Below are 25998 nucleotides of genomic sequence, written 5' to 3' on the forward strand. Positions count from 1 at the left end.
GGCGCGGCGGGGACGGGCGCGCCGCTGCTCCGCCGGCGCCCGCGCTGGGAGGCGATGCCCGCAGGGCCGCCGCCCGCTCCAGGCCGAGCCGGGCAGGGGCTCCGCCGCGGCGCGACGCCAGGCGAGGCGAGGCAAAACTTTCGCCGCTGAGGGCTCGGCTACGCACCGCGGCCCGACGCTGCGGGAGCGGCGGTGCTGCCGAAGCCCCGCGCTGCTGCTGCTGCCGCCGCCGGCACCCGGCAGTGTACAGGAGCGGCCCGGGGCGGGCGGGAAGGGCGCGGGCAGCCCCCGCCCGCGGCAGGAGGGCGGCAGATGGCCCCGCGCTGATTAACGCGCCGGCTACGTGCGGGATGTGTGCTCGCGCCGCCGCACGTGGGAGGGGCCGCCCGCCGCGGCGCGATCGCCCCGCCCCCTCCCCGCCCGCGGCGGCCAGGACAGCCAATCGCGTGGGGCGGGGCGGGGCCGGCCCGCGGGGAACGCGCGGCGAGGGCTCCCACACGTGCGCGGGGGGCGTGGCCCGCGGTCCCCCGGAGTGGGCGAGGGCAGCGCCATTGAGGAATGCTCCCCCGGCATGTCGGCTGCGACCCTCGCGCCTCGCCTCGCCTCGCCCTGCTTCGTCCTGCTCCGCCGCTCCGGAACTCTTGGAACAGCCCAAGTGAAGTTTGCCAATGCCCCGCCGGGGCTCTCCGGCCGCCTCTTACCTCCGCCTACCGCAGCGGCACTTTCAGCACCAGACGGAACTGTTGCATTAAGCGGCAGATGCAGTTCTTCTGAGCGAGAAATGCACCTTTTACAAAAGGTTTACATAGCAAAAGAGCACTTCCCTGAATTATTTATCCCAAAGGGCCCGCCAGGTTGCTTGGCTCTGGTAGCAGGAAACACGTCCCGGACCGTCGGCGGCTTCGTGCCACCACGGGACAGCTGCGGTCAAACCGTGACAAAATTCGTCCCAAACCAAAACTCGCCGTTCCCGCGCGTTCCCCTTGCCGGTAACATTGTCCCTGCACCGGCTGGCCACGAAGTACGGTCCCACGGTCGATGTTGGGTCTGTTCCGACCGGGCAGCATGCTTTCAAGTAAAATACCTCCCAAGAAGCGAGCAGCAGACAGGCGCTCTGTTCCGCTCACACACGCAACACGCCCGGGTTTTGCTAAACAAACAAGAGAAGCCTCCACAGAAACCAAAACCGAAGCAAAGTCACGTTGCGGAGAGGCACTGCCCGCGGGCAAGCCGGGCGGGACAGGGCGGCTGTGCCTGAGTCCGTGTCTGTGAAGTTACCGATGCCACAGAGCCCCGCAGCCGCTGCCCGTGTGCCGAGCCATCCCCCTGCTCGGCGGCCACCTGCGCTGGCCCCGCGGAGTCCGCGCACACAGACACACTGACACACTGACACACCGACACACCCGCACCCCACGGGGGCAGCGCGGGCCGAGCCCCGGCCGGAGCCCCCAGGACGCGGTCCCTGTGTGCGCCTGCCCGTGCGGGACGCGGTCCGTGTGTGCGCCTGCCCGTGCGGGCCGCGGTCCCTGTGTGTGTGTGTGCCTGCCCGTGCGGGACGCGGTCCGTGTGTGCGCCTGCCCGTGCGGGCCGCGGTCCCTGTGTGTGTGTGTGCCTGGCCGTGCGGGACGCGGTCCCTTTGTGTGTGTGTGTGTGCCTGGCCGTGCGGGACGCGGTCCCTGTGTGTGTGTGCCTGCCCGTGCGGGACGCGGTCCGTGTGTGTGTGTGCCTGCCCGTGCGGGACGCGGTCCCTGTGTGTGTGTGTGCCTGGCCGTGCGGGACGCGGTCCCTTTGTGTGTGTGTGTGTGCCTGGCCGTGCGGGACGCGGTCCCTGTGTGTGTGTGTGCCTGCCCGTGCGGGACGCGGTCCCTTTGTGTGTGTGTGTGTGCCTGGCCGTGCGGGACGCGGTCCGTGTGTGTGTGTGCCTGGCCGTGCGGGACGCGGTCCCTTTTTGTGCCTGCCCGTGCGGGACGCGGTCCGTGTGTGTGTGTGCCTGCCCGTGCGGGACGCGGTCCCTGTGTGTGCCTGCCCGTGCGGGACGCGGTCCGTGTGTGTGTGTGCCTGCCCGTGCGGGACGCGGTCCCTGTGTGTGTGTGCCTGCCCGTGCGGGACGCGGTCCCTGTGTGTGTGTGCCTGGCCGTGCGGGATGCGGTCCCTGTGTGTGCCTGGCCGTGCGGGACGCGGTCCGTGTGTGTGTGTCCCTGCCGTGCGGGACGCGGTCCCTTTGTGTGCCTGCCCGTGCGGGACGATCCCCCCGAGCCCGCTCAGCAATCGGCACGGCACGGCACGGCGCGGGACTGACGGCTCCGGCTGGAACCCGGCACATTTCACCCCCAAAAAAGGCAAAATTTGTGCTGGTTCTTTTCTTCCCCTTCACGTCCCGAATCCTGACGGGATTACAAGCAGTCCGTGCTGCTCGAGCTGCAAACTCCAGGCCCCGGCAGATGCAGGAGCGGGTCACGTATTCCACGTTTGTTCTCCTTGAATCCAGTGGTGTCTACCCTCAGTGCATAGCACTAAGCACAGGTCTAATCCTCTAAAGTTAGTCCCTGACAGCTCTGTCGAGAGCCGAGCAACATTACATCAGATAAATTCGTATGTGGTGAGATATGGACTGTCAAAGGACCTTATTTGATTTAGGTACACACTTCACATTAAAGTGGGGTTATAATTAATAAGATACAATTCTGAATCTTATTAATCCCTTAATGCTTATCTGAGAAATCAGTCATGTATGATAGGGTAAGAGCAGTTGTCATACTAAGCAAGGGATGCAAGATTAGTTCAGCTGCAAAATCTCAACATTATGAAATTTGGATACATAGGAAATATTGTTGATGTACATTATTGTACACATTTTTGTTATATAAAAGCCATTATGTGCCAAAACCCTTTGATTTTTCCCCTTTTCTTGTTCACACACAAGTGCAGATATACAGTCCTGTACCAGAATCAGGTATTTGTAAACACTGAACTTCCAGCCTTTCTATCAAGTGTAATGATGCACTTTGACAAGTCAAGGGCTAAGAGGGATGCCTTCTGGCAGTAGCTGAAGTTAGTCTTTACAGCTTTATTTCTCTCCTTTTGAAAGTTTGAAATTATGAGTTAGACAGATTCCAGGTCTCCATCAGAAAAAGTCACCTTAGAGAGTTAGAGATTTGTCTTAGAAAACTGAGTCCACAGCCCCAGCTGCAGAGTGATGTTCAGAGCTGGAAATACTTTTATTCCTCCACCATTGATGTCATGTCTTCCTCAGGAGGGCATGTGCTGCTCTTTGTTGGCAAATCAGGTTTTCTGGTGGACAAAGTGTTTTGGCCCTTGAAGCATGATGTGCTTTTCATACTGCCATTTGCAATAGCAGTCAGATGCATTACTGTTCCATGTGAGGATAAAACATCAGGAGGAACAAAGAGTAGTGATTCTATTTAGTTTTATTTACCAGTGCCATTTTACTTCATCTCTTTGTTCCTTGATGATGATAATAATGAAGGTGTGTGATAGAGGTTGTGATTGCTTAGGTTAGAACCTCTCCATGCATGCAGACTGCACCCAGAAACAGTTTTCATTCCATCATTATAGTTTGCGACCTGAGCAATCACAGCCTCTATCACACATCACCTTGTTCATCACCAAGAAAGGACAAATTCCTGCCTAGCCCACAGACACTCTTCAAGAGCTCTCTCATTCCCCCTAGGAGTACCAAAGCTGAGTTGAGAGATGCTGGGCTGCAATTGCAGTAATTCCCAAGCTAAGCCATGAACTTGCCAATAAAAAGGCAAAGCAGTTCTCAGTGTATACTGCAGTGGATGAGAACCACCCAGAAGAACAAAAGAGCTGGAACAGGACCAGGCATTGAACCTTCCATAGCACTTCTTGTGACCACTCCACTGCTCTCCAAACAAAGCTATCACAGACCATGTACAATGTCAGTGTTGCACAGGGCACAAACAAAGGCTTGAGGGTGTGAAATCAGGCAATTCACGTCACCTGCACTTTTGGACACACATAAGGTTTGTTTACAGTGCTCTGCATCTCAGGCATGAAAGGTGTCACCACAATTTAATTAAAAATCCTACATCATTCAATTATAGATGAGCAATCCCTCTGCCATATAAAGCTCTGTTTATCCTTACAATAGAGAATTTTTTTTTCACTTCTAAAATTAATTCTGTGCCTTCTTATTTTCCATTTCATCTAATTTTGAAAACTTCTGAATCCTGCATATCTGTTGCTTTCACTGCCAGTATGGCGCACATTAGAGTTCAGTAGACTAAAAAAGGACATTAGCAAGCTGGCAGAATGATTTTAAGGAGATTTGTTTTAGAGGATTAGAATAATTGGTGTCAGTCAAGCCTGGATATTAGTTATACACTAATGCTATTTTTCTGACAAGAGAATTTACAGATGAACTGCTTCACACTTTTTTAGAGCAGGGAGTTTTAAGCATTTTGAGTCTTGTTTTCAGATTTTTCCTGCTGGAAAGCCAGACTTCTTCAGTGCCAAGGGCTGAACTGCAAAGGCCCCAGCAAGAGAAAGGGTAGAAGGGAAGAGTATTCTTTGTATCGATGAGAAACTGTAAAACAGTACTCTTAATACCTCATAGCATGATTTGTAGAGCTGATGTCTCATGATCTAGTGACAAAATAACTGAAGTTCTGCCTACAGAAGGTACTTTTCTGACAATGTTGGTATGGTTATACAACCCCTCTGGCCAAGAGGCAGGTAGTGTTTGTACAGGAATGACACACCAGTGCTAGCACACCTTGCCATGGCTTCTTGAGAGGTCACTAACCCCACCTGCCCTTCCCATCCCTCTGCTGCAGGTTTCAACCTCTCCTCTGCAGTGCTGGCAGAAGAGAATGTATTTCTGCCTCAGCCTCTTCAAAAGTGCTAAGTCCAGAGCCTTACATCCACCTTCACTGGGGGCTTAGTTTTACACAGAAATAGCTGAGGCATCAGCAGCTGTACCTTTCCTTTGCCTGCTGTGCAGGTATCATGGCAGAGCAGCAGTGTTTTGGTGTGATGTGTCCTCCAACTGCAGCCACAGGACTTGACAGAGCTCCTTTGTCAGCACCCTTAATATTAGGTCACACTGAAAGCAGGAGTGAGGGCAAAGGTACCTGTCATGGCTTGAGCTGACCTAACAACTCATTCAGCACCTTTTCCCCCACACCTCTCTTTGCACTTGCTTTGGCACACTTTGGACTCCTCGATGGGTGATCTCCTTTGCTAAGGTGGCAGAAAAGCAATTCTGAGCAAAAAAATAAAGAGTCATTTGGGGAGTTGTCTTAGGTCCAGAGAGATGCCCTGAAAGGATGGCAGCCATTGGGACTGACCTCTTTGGGCAGGAGTGAACAATTTGATAAACAAGAAGGAACACCAGCTGTCTGGCTGAGGTGGTGACTCTGCCCCTCAGCTCTGCCCTCGTGAGATCCCACAAGGAGTGCCGGGTCCAGATCTGGAGCCTTCAGCACAAGAGGTATATGGACCTCTTAGAGCAGGCCCAGAGGAGGGGCACAAAGATGATGGGGGGCTGGAGCACCTCTCTTATGAAGACAGGCTGAGAGACCTGGGAGAAGAGAAGGCTCTGGGGAGACCTCATTGTGACTTTCCAGTACTTACAAGGGTTTTTAAAAGAGAGGGAGAGGAACTTTTTGTATGGGCAGATAGTCATAGAACAAGGGTAAATGACTTAAACTAAAAGAGAAGAGATTTAGACTGGATGTAAGGAGGAAATTCTTCACTGTGACATTGCTGAGGCTCTGGAACAGGTTGCTCAGAGAAGCTGTGGACGTCCCATCCCTGGAAGTGTTCAAGGGCAGGTTGGTTGGGGCTCTGAGCAATCTGCTCTAGTGGGTGACGTCCCTGCCCAGGACAAGGTGTTTGGAACTAGATGATATTGAAGGTTTCTTCAACCCATGGCATTCTATGAGAGCTCAGCTGTCACTGGTATCTTCCCTTCCTTTCCAGCCATCCAGCCTGAACCAGGTTTGAGTTAGTTAATGTGTAATAAACTCCCAGGTAGGCTTTGACTAGTCTAAACATCTGCTAAAGATTGCCATGTTTGAAGTGGGCTGAGTATCTGATGTACCAGTATCTTCCAAATCCTTGTCTTGAGAAAAAACAGCACTGTAAGTGTTGTTATGGCTAAGGGAGCTCAGCTACCTGTCAGCCACAATCAGGTGTTTTATCAAGGTTTTCCTAAAGCAGTTTGGGTGTAAAAATGGCTCTTTAGGAAGTGAGATTTCCAGCTTCCTGATAAGATTAACTGCTCCTATCTTGTTCCAGCAGCTCCTGAGGAATGCCAGACCTTAAATTTGCAGCTTTTACTGGCCTGTGGTGCATCTCTGGTAGAGCAATGGATGTTTGTGGCATGTTGTCAGCTGCTTGAGGAGCTCTGGGGTGTTCCAAACTGTCCTGCAGGGAGTTAGCAAGTGAGCAGAGTGCAAGGAGAGCAAAGTTGTTTGGTAAATGCACTTCATGCACAGTCTGACAATATTGCACTAGGCAGTTAATTTTATGGCTATCAAGTATCATACCATCAAGAACTTGGAATTAAGTATGGCTATGAGGGTAAAAGAGGCAACTATTGAGATTTTCATTTATGTAAACAGAAGTTCAATTTGGTAAATAAATAGCACAAAGAAGGGAAAACAGTAAATTTTGAGAGTATAATATTTTTGTAAAACAACATTTCAATGAATTTGAAATTCCTAACATTTTTGTAGGAATCTGAGTGCAGATATCCATATGTATATTTTTGTGTTTTAGAGAGGTTTGTTTTCCCTTTTTGATGTGGATTGATCAGTTAAGAGCTGTATCCAATGCAAGTGTTTAGGTTTGAATTTAAATAGAAAATTACCATAGATAGCATTATGATTAATTTAAAAGTTACTTTCTTTTTAAGTAGATATTCCTCCCCATAAACCACATCCCTTTCTCCCAAGTGTTCTCCCAAGTGTATCTCAGTGTTTCTGGAATTAAACAGTAAATCCTGATGACAGAGAAATAAGTCTGCCCCAAATAGTGCATTGTAATAAAATAGAGGATATGTCCAGGAAAACAGTAATCCACAATCCTCTGATCAGAAGACTGGAGCCATAGACATGTTAACTGCATTGCCAGGGATTTCAAGCCAGAAACTGTAACAGCCAGAAACATAAATTTTGACAAACAAGATATCAAAGTTCTCAATATTAAAGAGACTTCTACTGATAAAACCAGATCTCAAAATCTTTTCTATGTCTTTTCTTTCTCAAAGACATTAACTGATTATTAATATAGATGAAGAAGAATGTCAGAAATAAAGTGTTTAAAGTGTCTTCCCTGCTGCTTTGCAGTTGTTGAGTTTTCACATTTCTAGTTTTCCCATAGCTTCCAAGGAAAACAAGGAATAAGTATGTGATGTAAACAAAAATCAGAACAAGAGTATATTTGAAGATAGACATTGTTAGGGATCAGACTTGCCACTTTTCCTGTTCTATTAGTTAATGAATGAGCAGTCATTTATTACCTGGGTTTTATAATTAAAGTCGCCGCTGTGCAATTGTAGTACAGGCAAATTTAATTTCTGAGAAATCCCTAGCTGGCAAGAAAAATTACAGTCGACTTACAGCAGTTACTGAAATGCCAGTGAGATAGTAGAGCTGTCTGGGTTGGGTTGTTGTTGACTTTTCTCTTTGGATGTGTTTTGTGTGCATGTGTGTGTGTGGTTTGGGTTTTTATTTTATTTTTTTAAGTTGCTGAATCAGAGACAACAAAAATCCTTATAAAGGGAATAAAATCAGAATTCTGGTTTTTCTCACCTGTTTCAGATCCATATGAATACAAAAATAGTCTTCAACATGGGGGAGTGTGATTTTGCTTTATCTTATTTCATCTCCTTGCCTTTTTATTTATTTTCCACTTACCTATGAGTAGAAAATTTTTAAGCAACTTAGTGAGCATACATTTTAAATCTCATGCCTTAGCTGTCAAGAATTATGGTCCTCCATTTTGGCTTTAGATTAAGATATGATATAAGTTAAACAAATAAACAGAAACCAAGATTTCTTTTTAAAGTTCCTGAGTGAGAAGTTAAAATGTTTCTAGACTACTTAAGATAATTAAAGCAATGTGTTTCTGCCTTTTATTCCTATCCTACAAGTATAGGGCCTTTATACTAAAATATAGACTTTTTTGCATCAGGAAGATAATAAATCCCATAAAATACAAGGCATAATCATTTCATTAAAAATAGAATTTTTATATAAAGATCACAATAAAATATTCTTGATTTGTGTTTCTGTTATACAAAATTAATACAGATGTAAGTTTCGTCTATATTGTAAGTTTAATAATTAGGAACAGATGTTTAAGCACTTGGACATCTTAACCTATATGTAATTACTAGAACTGTCCTCCTATTCATAGGTTGCAAAATTGATCACTTACCATACCTAATTAAAGCAATTTTTCCTCCTAATGCAGAACCATGAAAATACAGTTCCCTAAATTCTCTTCTGAATAGCTTGCTAATAAAACTTACACAAAAGATTTGTTTTCCTCTCTTAAATTAATTTTTCTAATAAAACTCATCTATTTTGTAGGACATTTGCCAGATGTTATTCTGAACAGTAGTGCCTAGGTTTTACTCTGGCTGCATAAAATGTAAAATACATGTTCATGTAAAGTTTTAAAATTGATAATTTATGCATATAAATAGTTGTAGTGCCAGCCTTATAACAAAAGTGCATTTAGTTTGTCCTTTACCCAGTTCTAAACACCCTCATGGCAGGGCATAGGGTTTGATCTATTTAAAATATCACTTTCTTTTTTTGTAAATAAAATTTAACCAAAATCTGGACAGTCGTGGATTTCTGAGGATCATGTGGCTGGCTCCTGCTTGTTCACACATTTGGTTCTCTGATAAACAATTTTTTTTCTTATTGCAATTTCTTTCTGATAGCAAGCACTGATAGCAAGCTACCCAGCCACATAATAGCCACAGAAATCAATGCTATCGGGTGATTTTCATAAATCAAGAGCTAAAGGCAGAAGTCCCAGTAGTTATCGATCCCACTTGCACAGCTTTCAGCTCATGTCAGCCAAATGCTGTGCTAGTCCTCTTACACCTGAAAGTCCTTGTCCTGGTGTTTAGAGCAGTGTGCACAAGGCTTTTCCATCTCTGACACGAGGTCTCTTTGCTGGCCAAATAACATCACTTTTCACAAATTACTTGCAACTCAGCAAAAAAGAACAATACTTGTAATTAAAACCTGCCTTTTCAAACATACTTTGCTGTTACTAGCTAGTAATGTCTTTCCCCAGCAAAACTTTCTAAAGGCAATGCAGAAAAGAAAATTTAGGCCTTCATGTAGTGCATTAAAAAAAGAAGACTCTTAAAGGAATTACAAGTATTGTGGAAAAATACTGTCCATATCTCTTTTCATAGGTGTTGAAATTATTTTTGTGTCCTATGGGAAAACTTAAATAGAATTTGTGTTACAGGCACAAGATGGTGACTTAAGTGATAGATAGGGGATTTAATGGAGAAAGGCCTTGTGTAATGACTTTCTTGCCTATTTAAAGCAAAAGGAGTGAAAAATACCATAACCAAAAGAGTTGACCAATTATTTAATTCATATATATTTAAAGCATTGATTTTGTAGACAAGCCAATGTTCCTACAACTCAAAGCAAGGATCCAGTTACTCCTATTTTAATGCCAGAATGGATTGATTGACTTTAATTCATGCTTTTCATAATTCTTCCACAGAGAAGAAGTTGATGTTAATATTTTTTTCACTGTCTGTTTGACTGTGAAATGTTAGCATGTCAGGATGCTAGTATGTTCAAATAGAACCCCTGGATATTGCAACTATAATCTCTCTTTTGAAGAGGAACATTTTTGTCACCAACATTTTTTTTCATGAGGGATCTTTGGAGCTGCCTTTTCTGAACAGACACTGCAGTAATTAAACTCAGTACAAAATGTCATTCTTACTTAATAAACAGCTCAATCTCACTTTGCAGTTCCTTCATTGCCTTTCTGGGGATTTCCACGTCAGAGGGTAAGTAGCTATTTACTGCCAAAAATCTGCTGGGGGTTCAAAAGCAGCTTCAAGGACGTCAAGCCTGGACATCACAGAGCAACACCACCTTTGGGAATGTGGGTGCTCAAACCAGAGAGGAGCAGCTAGTATCTTCAGTGGAGATTTACATTAAGATAATTTGAGCAGATACAGGTAGCTGCCTTATCCAGAGACTGCAGCAGCCAGGCACATCTTCAAAGCTTTATGTCTGTGCTAAATGAGCCTCTACCTAATTCATTCTTCTGCAATTTTCTGAGGAAAATATCCATTTTTTCTGGATGTATGGGAGAAATATAAATAGAGACTACCCATGACTAAACTTTTCTTCTCATTGTGTGGTTGTGAATGGAAAATTCATCTGGGCTCTTCTTTGCACTGCTGTGCTCTGAATGATCAGATAGTGTGATCCGAAAAAAAAAAAAATCCCATCTTTAAAATTGGTCTTTTTCTCCCTTCTCTAGGAAGAAAGAGATGTTTATGTTTTGAAAAGAAAGGTTTTTGGCAAATGACTGCACCCTTACTTAACTAGGAATTACTGATGATGCCCTCTGGCTTGGGCTGAGGAGTCACCTGAAGAGATCTGTGCCACACTGCATTGTGATTCTAGAGGTTGATTACACTCCTTGCTTAAGCTTGATCTAGGCATGAGTCTATCCTGCAGTCCCAGGAGAGGATTCTTAAGGTCATGTTATATCCCAAAAGCTACTCTGCATTTATAAGTAAGAGAAAACTGCCTGATGAAAAGTCCACTAAAATCTTGCATGTGACCTCAGTCAAGTCTTGGGGGCAAAAAGAGATTTCTTGTAGCAGATTTATTGCTTTTATAGAGGCCAGATCAATAGGCTGTAGTGTATTGATCCTAGAGTAGATTGATTCATGTTCATCTCTTTTCTTGACATTTTTGTTATAAACTTCTGTCTTTCCCATGAAATACAGAAAAGATAAATCAACATTTTAAAGGTAGTCTTTAAAGTAAGCTGCTGTTTCATCAACAAGCTTTCTGAGTGTATGTGTATTATTAAATATGTGACCAGGAGTAGATACAGCATCAATGATAAGGATAGGTTGATTTTATAGAGAAAACTGGATCATCCTGTTAGCCTGTCTAGTATCAGCAACACATTTTAGTGCAAATGAACTATGCACTAAGAAATAAAGAACATAGATAAGATCTGGGTCTCAGCATGCATGTATATTTAGATGTATAATAGCTAAACTGTATACTATTTTATGCTCTGGGCACCACAGTGATTTTCAAAAGGCCTTAAAGGTCAGGGAAAATAAGTTTGTTTTGGAGGGTCATGGCTGAGAAAGTAATGCAATCACAACAGAATTGTTCATCTGAGCATGGAAATTATGCCATGAGAATTTGCTTTCCTCTAATAGAAATGTATGTGCATCCCATCCATATCTATCTGGTGCTGGCACATCCTGCTGACACTTTGGCACACTCTTTTCTAGTGCAAACCCCTCCCAGTGGGTCACATCAGAGCAGTGGAAATGGTGACTTACACTGATGAAGTCATCTTGGGGCAGGTCACATCCCACAGTCAAGTGTCTGGTAAATGTTCTCAGTGCTGATATCCATAATTCAAAGACAAAGTGATATTAAAAGATTTTTTTAGTGTTATGAGATGCTACATTTCCACTTCTATTCCCTGTCAGTGAACATGAACTACATGGTCAATAAGGTGCAGAGAGGAAGTCATGGATTGTCTTGGACAGAAAGGCAAAGTACAATAAATTGAAAGCCCAGCATTGGTCTATGTCCAACCCTAACACAGAGACAGAGCCCAGAATCTCACTCTCATGCCTGAACTTATATTACTCCACAAGAAACAAACTCAGCTAAATATTTGGTACTCGTGCTCTCTGTCAAATTCCTGACAAATAACCTTGAATTCAAAGTAATATTTACTGCACAGAAAATTTTCAGTAAGCCTCTCTGACCCTACCTTCCTAGCTGATGAAAACATGTATGAGTGAAAATGTGGGTATCCTCTTTCTTCCAGCTCATTCACATGCTTTCAAATTATCTTCCATTTCCTCTCTGGCAAGATTTTTTTTTCTGATTGTCCACTATCCAAAACAAACAAACAAACAAAACCTCCAAAACCCCAAAGATTTTCCTGAAAATAGATCATAAGTTTCCTTAAATTCACTAAAATCCTCATTTATAACAGTTTGGTAATTTCCAATGAGTGGTCTCTACCTCACATAACACCCAAAGGCAGCTAATTATTGCCAAAAGCTGCATGCAAGAGCAAAAGGCAGTGCTTGGGGAGGCAGCATTTTCAACTCAGTGATATAGCAAACAGTAATTTGTTGATCTTTTTAAAGCATGTGATTCAATCCAATAATGAAAAATATTTAAATCCTATAAAGTGTATTATATAGTATTTTTATGACAAAACTAATTTTCTATAATGCCATAATATAGAAAATTAGAGGAATAAATTATATGATAGATGCATGCAAACCACACTTATTGATTATGTTACATGTGGTGTGAAATGTGATGGACACATATAAGCAAATAAGGGAGAAGACATCTAAGATTGCCTACAGAAATTCAATTACATTATTTCCAAGACAACATACATGGTTTTTAAGTAGAACAGGAATGTTTTCTGCTACAAACTCGGTCACAGGAAAGTAAATTTGTCTTGTGTGTGCATAACCTACTCTCTTTTTTGTTCACAAACTTGAGTAGTGGATTGTACCATGCGTGTTTCAGGCCATGCTCTGTCTGTCTTAACAGATGATAGAAGTACTGCAAAGATAGTCTTTATTCATGGCATGGGAAGTAGTGGCATCATCTACAGGATAATGTCACAGTGCTCTAAGGAGCTTCTCAGCCACTGGGGGTCTGCTCTGATCCCCCAGGCAGATGCAGGGTGATGAACCACTACTGGAGAGGGAGAGGGGAGGGAGCTACAGAAGCCTCTAACAGCTCACTGGAGGCAGCCACACTCGGTCCTGCAGTTTATAACTATGGAAACCTGTTAGCACTCATGTATTTTAAGGCAGTATTTCACAAGATGCTTAACGTTTTGCCAGCACACAGGAGGAAACTGAATGTGGCAAGAAAGGAAAACATTCCTCGTATTATTCCAACAGCTCTTCAGAAGGCTGTAAAATATATTGGTGTAATATTTTCCCAGCTTGTGTCTTGCCACTTCGGGATTTCTATTGAAAGATATTCCCTCAAGGATTCCATCTGGAATAGTTTAATATCCATCACTAAATACTTCTTCTGCTTACCCTTCCCTGTCCCTTTAGATCTGTATTCCCGGGAGTTTTACAATATGCTGATCTTGCACAGCAAAGGAAAAAACCTCAAACCTAAGACCTTAAATGGAGTATTTGCTTCAAGGCTCTAATAAAGGTTTAAATATATGTTTTTAAGTGGGAAAATAACCAGGAACAATTATCTGTTCTTTGTTTTTCCTGTTAACCCATAACCTCAAGAAGCAAATTTCTGCAATCTCTTATTACCCCTCTGAAAAATTTCTGGTCAAGGTTGGAACCATAAAACAGGGGAAAAAAAAAAAGTGGCGAGCATATATTTTGTAATCTTATGTCCAGAGGCCGACAAAACACCAACAGAAATTGTAAATCCTATGCTATCTAGAGCTTCACAAGGAGTCAAATGTAACTGGATTTCTTCTCCAATCTAGTATGGCCACCCAGCTGGAATGGCAAAAAAATTCCAAAAAGACATGCAGCTGGATGCAATCTGGACAAGGAAACACAAGACAGAACTACTGCAAACTACAGTAAGGAGTATGCTGGCAATGGCAGGAAATGTAAGCCCAGACCTTTAAGAGCCGGACTTGCAAATCATTGCAACCAGCAAATGCAGACATCACACTACATCAAGCCACCTCCTCTTTCTGCTGTGCAACTCTCAATTGACTTCATCATCTTACAACAATGCCTTGTTAATAAAGTTCAAGTGTTTTGTAAATCAATGCCCTTTTATTGTAAGTGATAACCATAACAATAGATAGGAAATGAACAATAGAGAGAGTAGAGATAAGCACCAGGGTGCAGCCTTACAATCACTTTTATATCATGATCACCTACTCTCAAATTAGTGCTACATTCCCCATCATCACCCAAAATGGCAGTCCACCCACATGCTAAAGGTGAACTTCACAAATTTTATGTACCAAAAACTCAACAGGGGAGTCTCGTGTATTTTCCTGGTTGAACTTAAGCCATATCCATTTGCCTGTTGACTTCTTGCAGAACAGCTCCACACCCTCTGTGATCACCTGCCACTTGTCTTCTTTAGCAGGAAGAGAGCACAGCATTTCATCAGACTGGAAAAGAAGAGACAAGCAGGGACTGCTATTATCTTGATTAGTATCATAAATATCAACTGGGTGATTAGCGAGGGAGAAGTCCTTACAAATAGCTTTGCCAAATGCTTCCTGAATTGCAAAATGCTCTTCTCCACCCCAGGCTGAGGGTACTGAGGCACTCCCAGTAACCTGCTAACATGGGGGTAACTAGCTCCTGGTTATCTCCCTGGCAGGTGGGTGAGGATGTCTAAAAATAGCACCCACAACCAATTAGGAACTTAGAATAAGTGCTTGTGGGAACTCTAGTCTCCCTGTACATTTTCTTGCTGAAAATCCTCAGCTTGAAGGACATGATGTGCCCAGGGTTTTTTGTTTCATTGCTGGCCAATATAATAACCAGATTCACCAAATTGTTCATCTGCCTTGAAAACACAGCACTCACAAGCAGCTATCCTTTATTCCTCTCAGGCTCTCATGTTCTCCACCCTTGGGCATAAACACCCCTGGAGTCCTTCCCATCACAGCAGCCTATATGCTGACCTTACAATAGGAAAGTACTTAACTATTCAGTCCTCGTCCATGCAGGTGATGATGCGCTCAGGAATGAGACAGTCACATAAATTAAGAGGCTAAACAAAGCAAAAGTCAGTGTTGGAACCTCAGCTCCCACTATTATGAGGAGAGCTGGTGCACTGACAGGGCCTCAAGCCCAACCCTGCTCCCAGAGGACTGGCTGCAGGGTGCAGGGTCCCTTTGTGGCTGTGGGTGGGGAGCCCAGGCAAGACTGACTGGGCAGCCACCAAAACTGCTTGCATATATTTTTTGAAAATGACATTCTATTACCATTTTTCACTTGTATCAAATGTGTTTTTTTCTCTGTGGTCTTTGGAGCTAAACTTTCCTCTGAGTTTTATCAGTAGAGACTTGTCTTGGTTTGGAAAGACAGGAGTCTGCTAAGGAAGGCAGGAGCCTTCCCTGAAATGGAGAATGTAAACCCTCCCCATCCCTCCGAATTGCTATAAATTTTAAATTAAGGGGCTCTCAGGCAAAAATATGGGAGCAGGAAATAACAGTTCTTTAATAGGGAAAAGAAAAAAAAGGATAAAATAAACAATGCAGTACACCAGAACAACACTGACAGAGTCAGAACCCAACCTGACACCCTGTGGGTCAGGGTGTTGGTAGCAGTCCAATTGGAAATGGGGCTGCAGTCCTCCTGAAGTATCAGGTGTAGTTCTGCTGGAGCGAGGGGGATCTGTAGAGAAGGATGTGTTCTTCCTCTGAAGATCCCGTGGAAGAAGAGACAGCTGCTGTTTCTCTGGGGAATCCCATGGAGAAAGCTGAGACAGTGTCTCAAAATCTTCTGGATTATATCTGGGTAGCAATGCTTGGCTCCTCCCTCTGGGCAGAGCATCTCACAATGGGATGTTATAGTTCTTATCAGTCATGCAGTGACATTCAATAGCTGTTATCAGCAATGTCCCCTCCTGAGGGAGGTGTGAATGTGGTCACTCAAAAAGAGAGATAAGGCAAACTGCCCACTTGACAAAGGTAATCTGCCATACAGATGGTAATGGAAAACAACTTGCATTGCAATCTTCAACAAGACTGAAGCCAGATTAGTCCAATGAACCTCTGACATGTTGTCCTCCTGCTAATCAAAAATTCATCTTTTTATATGGTGCCATTTATACCTGGGAACATAATCAAAGGAAGCCTATGTGAATTGTCCAGTTAGTCTGTACCAAAACTCTTTCCAGGGTAAAAGCACTAACATCTTCAAATGAATGAAAATATTTAATATAAAACACCATATCCTGCCGTGTTCTAACACTAAAAGGGTTAAGCCTTCTATTCTGTAAAATTAACAAAAGCACTGTTATTATTTCCTTCTTGCTTGCCAGCATGGTTTCCTCTGCAATAACATCTGTGACACCACAGAATTTTTTCAAGACCTAATTAGTGATGTTAGAAGAAAATGCTAGCTCACCAGATAGTTTGAGGAATAATATAATTTTTACCTACATATATATATATATATAGTTTTTTAGCATCTTGAATCTTCCTCATGTCCCCATGAATCTTGTGTGATAGCAGTCCTGGAATGCAAAAATAATCTAGGAAATTTCTGTTCATTAAGTTTAGGGCTAAAGAGCCAATAGTTACAGTATGCTGCATTGTTTAGATGTGAGGTTAAATTCAGAGATCAGACTAAGTTGCTTTTCTGGAAAACCAGTCTAAATAGACTTAGGGTATGCAAGTTCCATTTTTACTGCCTGGCATTGGACTGTGGAGGGAGGACCCTGGAAAATGCAGAACAGTTTATTTAGGAGATCAGAAGTTTCGTTAGGAAAAAAAAATACAGTCAGTTTTTTATTTCTAATTCTCCAATCATTAAAATATCTTCTGTCACCAGAATGAGAAGGGGTAAAAAAGATCACTGGCTTTAAAGAAAATACATTGACTGAATTCTTCAGAAAATCAGAGCTGATATATGAATTTAATTCCAACATCTTCAAAGGAGTCAGCTTATACAAACTGTCTTATATAAATTAAAATGTTCAAAGGATCTGGTTCACTGTAGTTCCTGAAAATCAAATGTATCCCACTTCAATTTTATAAATTTTTATATCTAGAGTTTTCTTTTCAACCCATGTTAATGTGTCGCTTGTTCTACCCTTTTTATCTCCTGACCTATTTTCAAAGGATAAGGAATTGACTTTTAGTCATATTCTAACACTACTGAAGTGATCTTAAAGGTCTCTTCTAACCAAACTAATTGTATGATTCTTTGGTTCTATGACTGCTGAGTTTGGCCAGGAATCTGTGCCTTTAGAATACAAGGGCAGAAATCTGCTGTTAATGGCTGTAGCTATATCTATAAAGACTGTGAAGTAAAACCAGAGTTGTGCAATCTGCTAGACTTAAAATAAAAATAAATTTATTACTGTCACTAGAAATAGCAGCCCACCGCCGGGAAACAGAATTAAAAAATAATTGTTTTTATCTTTAATTACATAACCAGGGCAAAAGACAGGTAAATCAATAATAAATTTTAAAAAGATTACCCAAATACATTCTTCTATGACCTGTGCCAGATTCCAATAATGAGAACAGTTTAACAACAAACATTGTGACATGAGCAAAAGATATAAACCCACATCTCCATCTGCTTTCTTTTACCCATTCTCTGTAATCTCAAATACGATGATGTGAAGATAATCTGGGAGTTGTAGAAAGTGGTTCCCATAACACAGCAGTACCAGTTACTCTACACCTTTTCCAGACCAGCTAGTGTTTTAGATAGCTTCTCTTGGGTAACCTGAGAAGGTTCACAAACCAATAATATAGAATGCTCTTTTCTGATCTTTCATGCAAGACCTCATGATGCCTTATATTTACCTATAATAACTTTTGAATGTGATTCAGTAGTAGATCCTAAGTTTTCCACAAGCAATTTTCAAAGCCCTGTGTTTATGAAGCTGGTGGCATGTTTATAAAATTGTGTAGCATGGATTTAATATTATACATAGAACTGATAAATTAGTGTATATGAGAAAGACAAGTTTTCCTATCTATGCTATTTAATTTGTGCTGAGACATTTAGAGTTAAGAAAGGAAAAGCAAAAGAAAATAATGTAGGTTTTCCAATGTCATACACCTGACTTACCATTCCTTTCTCTAAGCAGATTTAGGTAGACATAGTGCAGACTGTGAACTCCTATTGACAGTAAGCAGAAGTATAAAATGGCAGTGAAACTGGTAACTTAAGCATTTCCAAAGAGATTGCCTACTGTTTAAGGCAGGATACTTTCAACAATCAAGGAAAGATCTTTGCAGGTTCATTTTGTTAAAGATACTGTAATTTTCTACTAGCAAGATGTACTGCATTTTACTATTTTATGGCCACCAGTGCTCTTTCATCGTTCTGTAGAAAAAATCATCTACAGAATCGTTCATTTCTTTTTGTGGTGACGACAAAATAAGCTTTCCACGTAAATTAAACTAGATTGAGATTGTATATTTAAAAAACCCAAAACATTCCCTTCTGATGCTATCTGAAAACAGCAGCAGGCTGCATTCACTATTACCACTTTTTTTTACATTGAAAATATTGTATGTATAGAAAAGGTAGCTGACAATAGTAAATCAGTTATGTTATATACTGAAATAGTAAGTCAGAATTACAGAAAGAAACAGAAACCAACAAAAAAAACATAAACTGCATTTTAATCTGACAATAAAAGATTAGGCTTATGATGACAAAGACCAAGCAGAATATGAATACTAGCAACTTTTTAGTAAATGTGCACTAGGGCATAACATGAAAGTTGCTTTGTAATGACAAAATTTCTCTCACCCCAAGGTGAAATTGATGCTGGAAGATATTTCTATGAAGAATATTGTTTTCTTGAAAAAAATTAGATAATCATAATGACTCTTTAATTATTAGCTGAGACTTATGACAAAATACATCTGCACCCAGAGCTGCTAATAGCACCCGGTTGATGTAGGTCTTTGTTCCTTCCATGCAGCTCAAGTCACATGAGGATAACATTGACCTTATTTCAAGGAAGAATTATTCATGTCATTTCTTTTAGTTATAGAGGTTGTTCACCCAGTCACGCCTGACTGAAATGGAAAGCATGGATTTACAAATTCAGTGCCAGACACACTGGGTCGACAAAGTACTTCATTTAATATGTAAAATTAGTTCCAGAGCTATGAAAGGCAGAGGAAGAGACAGATCCAGCATGCTCACTGAACTCATGATATGAACTTGACTATCATTTAGGACCTCACGTAGTCACCTGTCAACTTCTATAGTCTCTCCCCTGCAGACTTTTTCTCTCTATCCTTACTACAGTCTATATATTTGTCTCACCACGCTGTGGCTAGACAAGGCATTTGTTAGTCATTAGTCATTTGTTTTCTTTCCACTTCCACTATCATCTCTGCACTAGCATCTTTCACACAACAGACCCTCTGAGAAGCTGGCAATCTTGAAGATGCCTTTAGAGGATTGCTCTGTGAAAACTAAACTTATTCCTCACCCACAGTCACCAATCCTTCTCTTTTCTTTAAAATCCAGGGAAAGAAAACAGAAACTCTGACATGCCAAGGTGACAAAGGGCAGCTATGCTAAGCTGACAATTAAATTCAAGACATCTACAGTCTTCAGAACAGGATATCCTTCATGTCTTCCAAGTCCCCTTTCCCTCTTCGTTAAGTCCACCTTTACTGCTAATTGGAATTTAGCCAGGGCAACTACTTGTAAAACAAAAGGCTAAGATTACAAGGAGTCCAAACCTTTTTGGTCCTACATGTAAGATGAAAGATGTCTCTGCCTAGCAAGTAAAGCTCCTTACACTTCACACACAGACCTTGGGATAATTCAGGCCACCCCTAAATCCCTGCTCGAATCTGGCCCTGAGAGAAGAAATTGTATCAACTTGCTTTCATTTTGAGTAAAGAGTATTCATGCACTAGGATAGATACTGTCCAACCACTACACCTTGGAGTCTCGTTCAGAGCAGACAAATATTCCTATATACAGAGGTTTTAATGGATTTTCCATGCAGGTACCAGTCCAGTCAAGCCCTGTTCAGCATTAGAGGTGTGTCTTATATTCATAAGACACCTTATTTTGCAGATATATGTTCTGTGTGGTCCACTTTTGGGAAGATATGTTATGGGGCATAGCACTGGGTGCCAGTTGTCTTAACATTTATTAAGTGACTCATAAAGGTCAGCAAATGACAAGAATTGCTTGTTCTGTCACACACCATTACTTGAATGGGCATCACAGCAAGCAGCACTTCTGCTCACATTTTAGTCCAGTGTGAGGGCTGTTTTCCACAATGATGCAATAAAACAGGCAATAACCGCCCCATGACAAACTTCCTCTGTGGAACTTCAGAGCCCAAGCAGTGAAGGGATTAGTAGTGCTGCTTTTACAGGTCATTTTGATATCGGTATGGAAAGTAGCTAAACTAATAAGAGGGCAGTTTTTCACTTGAGTATCTTTCTATTTCATCTCTTTCATGTAAGTGCATCCATTTCTGTGTTTATTCCATCATCTCACTAATACAGGAAATAATTGTGAAACTTTCACACAAAGCTCTGCATCATTGACTCTATTTTGTCTTCGCTGCAGTTATGATAACAAAAACAAGTATGTGAGCTATGAATGGTCTTGTCACAGGCATTATCTTTCTCCTCAGGGCTTTTTGAGTTCAGCATGAACTATTTACACTTAACCTTTGGAATCACAGAAACAAGGGCAGGGAAGGACCTCAGGAGGTCACCCATTGCCTCTCCCTGCTGCAGGGCAGAGCCAAAGAGCTAAACCTCAGCTAAAGAGACCTGAGCTCTCCCTAGCGGTTACTGTCTGACCCATGTCCACTCAGTAGCTGCTGGTGGCTGTTTACCTCAGCTTCAGGATCTGATCTGTTGGTAGCTGCTTTAATCTGAATAGATGATGTGATCCATACTGTGCATTGCATATACAGCTCTTTTCACTCCTTGCTCTTACAGTCTCCTTTCACAGTGCTCCATGTCCTCTGCAGGTCTGGAAATCTACTCATTGCAGTGGAGAGAAGGGCATTTCCACTGTCCCTATAACCACCCATGATCTACAAATAGTTTCATCACTCTCCATGTCCTCACATAAATCCTCTGCTTACACAAGCCTAAGCAGTTATAAATAGCAAGACATGATATCATGTCTTTTAAAAGCCACAAAATTTCCCAAGAAACCAACTACCCAGCAGAAAATGAAGGAAAAAAGGGCAAAACTGACAATGATGCAACAGGTAAGCAAAATGAGTGAGACTCAGTTGCCTGCTTTCTTTCATTTGCAAACTACTCAGACACAAGTGTCATTTTGAGAGCTGACAGGTAACACATGACATTCCACAGCTGATTGAAGAAGACATTTTTGGGAAAAAGAAATTAAATGTTGTGAATCAAGTTTACAGATCAAAAGCCAGCAAAGCACAGGAGGTCTACTGAAGAATAGATGCTTTCCTTATTGAATTCTTCTGCTAACAAGAATATAACATATAAAATGCACAAGAACAAATGAAATTCTTCATTAATCAGGGCAGAGTAATTAACCTTATCCAGATTATTTCTAAGAATCATAATTTTGGATGATAGTCATGTGAAAATGAAAAGGGAATGGAACTTGCATGGAAATATGGAAAAGAACTGTGCTTTTAACTGCTGCAAGTGGAAGACATAATAATGTTGTTCTTTCTTGTTCTGCAGTTATTTACTTGCAGACAGATATATGCCAGGCTCAGCAGTACTGTTCCTTGGAAGGGGGACTATAGCAATGGTGCCTGATGTTACAGAGTCTGGTAGAAAGTTAGATTTATACAGAAAGTGATTTATGAATTTCAGAGGGAAGAGGTGACAGCACAATATCTGCAGAGGATGCTCAGCTTTGGAATGACAACACCAGGGACTATGGGTATGCAATTTGGCTGAGGATCTGCAGTATGATGGACCAAGATTACACTTCTTTCCTTGGCTGTACCTGTCTCACAGATTGCAGACATCTCCAACACCAGGGCTTCTAGCTTTGAAACTGCCTGTGGCATCCAGTGACTCAACTTCTATAATGACTCAGTGTTGCAAGCTCATGGAGCTCAGCCAGACTGAACAACAGTGGAAAGTTTTCATTTTTTTTTTCTTTTCTCAGACAAGATTTTAAAGTCTACCATCTACTTCTCTGCTCACAGATCCCTGCTCAGAGCCCACTGACCATCCATTTCACAGATCTCACTGCAAGGTGCTTCAGTTTTGAAAGTTGCTCAGTTCCCACAGTTACTCTATTCCTAGCATGTGAACAACACAGTTACAGCATTCTTCCTGGGGGACATCCCTCAGAGCATGTGATCTTTTAAAGGAGACACCAGAGATTCATAATCAAATTATCAGATATGAGCTTACAAGATTGTCTTTATGAGGAAGTATGATTCAGGAAAGCAATTGCTGGTTTTAGAACAGCAAAGTTTATGTATGATATTTGTGTTGCAAGGCAAACCTCTGTCTAAGCAGGTGTTGGGTAACGAAGGTTCAGTGGAAGCTGCACTGCCCCCGTCCAACATTTCCCTCCCTATTACGCTGCAGTAATCATGTTACGCAGGCACAGGCCTCCTGGAAGTACAGGCAGGCTTTGTGTGACAGATTGCTGATATTCATGCAGAAAAGCAAGACCACCAAACCTTTGCACTTGTCAATATTTGTACTCTAGCAGTTGGTGGCTAATGGCTTAACACATTGATTCTTGTTGCCACCCTCCCCCTGTATTCCAGGAAAAATAAGATTCAGTTTCCCAACTCAGGGATTAGAAAAAAATCAAAAATGCAACACAAGCCCAGCCTCCAAAATAAATATCCTTAATTCTCACAGAGTCCTGTACATCCAGGTACACCCTAGGCTTTTCTTAAAAGCAAAACCAAATTAAATAAAATACCAAAACCAGAATCAACCCCACCCACCACCAGCAACAAACCCAGCAAGGACTGTGACATATACTTCAGATGCAAAGCCTTAGGGTTTTGGCTGTGCAAAACAGGAGATTTCTACTTGATCTGGAACCAGAACTTATAGACTCACATCAGCTAGGTCAGACCAACCTACCCAGTGCTTCCCCACCCAAATCTTGCCTGCAGGTATCTGCATCCAATTTGCAGCCATGTCTTGGCAGAGGTGGGGACTGGAGGTTCAAGCATCCTCAGCAGTGAAATATCACCTCCTAAATCTCTGAATAGCATTACATCAACTCAGAAGAGCTGCCTCTCATCACTTCCACTTAAGTAAGGATGAAGTAAACACAAACCAAATTAATCATCTGCAGGAGCATGGTCAGCACAGGCATACCTAAGCAAAACAGCCTGCAAAGGGCCAAAGACCTGGAGGTCAACTCCTTTGTCTGCCAAGATGAGTCATGGTCTTCCCATCCACTGAGCTCAGCATAGATCATTACAGATAATTTTAGTCCTCTTGTTTCAGAAGATGGCTGGTTTATTAACTAGGAACTCTCTGCTTGGCAAAACCAAACAGATTTGTATTGCTTTAAGTGGGCAGCCACATCTCATGCTACATCAGGGTGGAACTCACCAGTAATTATAGTTTGATTTCCTTAATGAATCTCTGAAAGTATTTGGTTTCAGTTTCATGTTTGAAAAGAAAAAAAAAAATGGATATGGGAAAGGGAAAATAAATATGGCCCAAGGTATCCTCAAATTCTTTTATACTGTGAGTTTTCTGCCAAGGCTATCCACAGAAACAGAAGCAAAGGAAGGGCATTTACAGTAAAGTGGTGCTTTGGCAGACTCTCCCTTTAAAAAACTGATTTTACTAGAAGCCTTAACACAATTCTCAATTTATAGCAAGATTGTATCAAGATTACAGGAAGAATACAGGGCACTCCTTCAGGGATCCCATTCTTAGGCCCGGTGGCGCCAAGAGATGCTGTGTGACCTATTCCCTCTGCCTGTACACAATCCCAGAGATGGCTGATGCATTCCACATAGCAATAGTCACAGTAAAATCCACAGATGTCAGAAGCCAGAACTGAAACTGAGATCAACCATCTTCAAGAGTATCTTCATTAAGCAGCAGCACAGCAGATTTTCAGCCTACATTTGTTTGTTCAGATGCAATTGCTTGCTTATTTAATTGTCCATCATAATTACCTTTACCTATTTGTAAAGGTAATTATGACAGTGACACAAGTATAAGCCAAAAAGTATACTTACTTTTTAAAATGAAAACTTCTCAGTTAAAAAAAAAAAAATTGCAATGGAAATGTGTTTTTTCTTTTTGTTTTTTTCTTTTTTATTTTTTTGAGAAAAGATTCTTCATTTTTGCTGGAAATATTTTTTCCCAAGTTTAGGTGAAATAAGTTTACAAATCAGTATTTTGGCTCAAGACTTATTCAAATCTGATATTTTTTGGAGGATTCTTTTATAGAAAACTACCTGAATACACAGGATTATAGGTTCATTCCTTTTCCTATTATTTTTTAAAGTTTTTCTTTCAAAGAAATTACTTATGGTTTTGCCAGAAAGAGAATGCCTGTAAGTATTTTAGCCACATTCCTTGGGGTACCACAAAGACGTTAGTATTCCTAATCCAGGGTGTTGGGACCAGATGATCTCCGAGGCCCCTTCCAAGCCAAACCATTCTGTGATTCTGGTGCTATGTTTCTGGCTTTTAAGACAGATAGCTGAAACTAGAAACAGCAATATTTAGCTAAAAGTCCTCTGTATTATTTACAAAAAATGATCAGGTAACAGAGTGAAACAAGTAAATAGTAAAGTGGCAGAAAGCTCCAAGTGAGGCTCCAAGATGATAGGGTGCTTCAGTTAAAAAATAAAATACCCGACCACTTGAGGTGCTACAATACGTTGCCAAAATAAACTACAATTATTTATTCAGATGATGTTCCTTGGCTTTCCTTTCAGGAAAACTGCCAGAAAACAAATGAAGTATTCACTGAGTCAATAACACAGAAAAAACACTTAAAGAAAGATCTGAAGTCAGAATATGCAACACACTTCATTTAACTAAGCAATATACTTAGCTAAAGTCTAGTTTTTCTTTAGCTTACTAGGATTGCTTTTTATAATTTCAAATTTAATGGGTTTATTTAGAACAAAAATAATTAAATAGTGAACTATGCCACCAACATAAAAGGCACACAAAATATTTATTTCAATTTATGAGAAATATTTTCCTCTCCAAATTTTCTCATTCTTATCGGTGTTACTTGGCCAGTTTAGCCTTTAGTGATTTTGCTACATGATTTGTTATACACAGAGGACAATGAAGTCAACCCTTACCTTCTAGTTGCCTGGGGATTTTTCTTTAACATGTCCCTAAGAGTCTGGGTTATAGATGCAGTAAATACAGATAGGGGGCAGTGGTCTGGGGTTCATCAGCCATCAGCAGTATAGAAATACACAACATGAAAGGCCAGGCAGCTTGAGGTGTGTGTTCTGGGAGCTAACAACTGCTGCCTTGTGTGGGAATGCTCTGACTTGCCTTGGGCCACCTTCTGGGAGATGGGCACCGGTGGAAACTCAGTCTCTTGTCCTCTGCTGCCAGGATCCATCAGCTTCAGGAAGGGTGGAATGGTGGCAGTGACAACCACAGAGAGCCAGGTGCAATGGGTCACCCAAGGAGAGGCACACGGGATGTCAGGATGTCAGAGCTGAGAGCCCATGGCATGCCTGCTTCTCACTGCCACCTGTGTCTCACTGTGTGCTGGAAGTAAAACAGGCACTGGAACAGATAGTAAATGCAGCTCCTGTAACTGCAACTCCTGTAGGGTTAAAATCTTTTCTGGGTAAAATCAGTTAACTTGATACATCTGATAGGGCAACATGCTCCTTAACACCTAAATCCTGACTAAGGCAAACAACATGAAGACAAACCAGGTTAAAATGTACCATGTCTCCAGTTTAGATGTTTGTTAAGTAGATTAGCTCATACCTACAAAAACAGTGACATAATTCTCTCCCCTTACCTTTTTCCTGAGGAGGTCTATACCTCTGGAACAATTGATGCAACCCTGTACACGTTTTTCACTTTCTGGCAGCA

The 25998-nt window shown here is 42.0% G+C and overlaps 1 long non-coding RNA gene across 1 annotated transcript; it reads right to left on the reverse strand.

Annotated features, from left to right (window-relative positions):
* Positions 1-14030: 14030 nt before the first annotated feature.
* Positions 14031-17231, reverse strand: LOC136558284 (uncharacterized). Its single transcript, XR_010783848.1, has 2 exons — positions 15535-17231; positions 14031-14397 (listed from the first exon to the last, which is right to left on the reverse strand). It is a non-coding gene; the product is annotated as an uncharacterized lncRNA (long non-coding RNA).
* Between the last annotated feature and the right edge of the window lie 8767 nt (positions 17232-25998).

The sequence above is a fragment of the Molothrus aeneus genome, chromosome 6 (genome assembly GCF_037042795.1).
Source record: "Molothrus aeneus isolate 106 chromosome 6, BPBGC_Maene_1.0, whole genome shotgun sequence".
Taxonomy (NCBI): Eukaryota; Metazoa; Chordata; class Aves; order Passeriformes; family Icteridae; genus Molothrus; species Molothrus aeneus.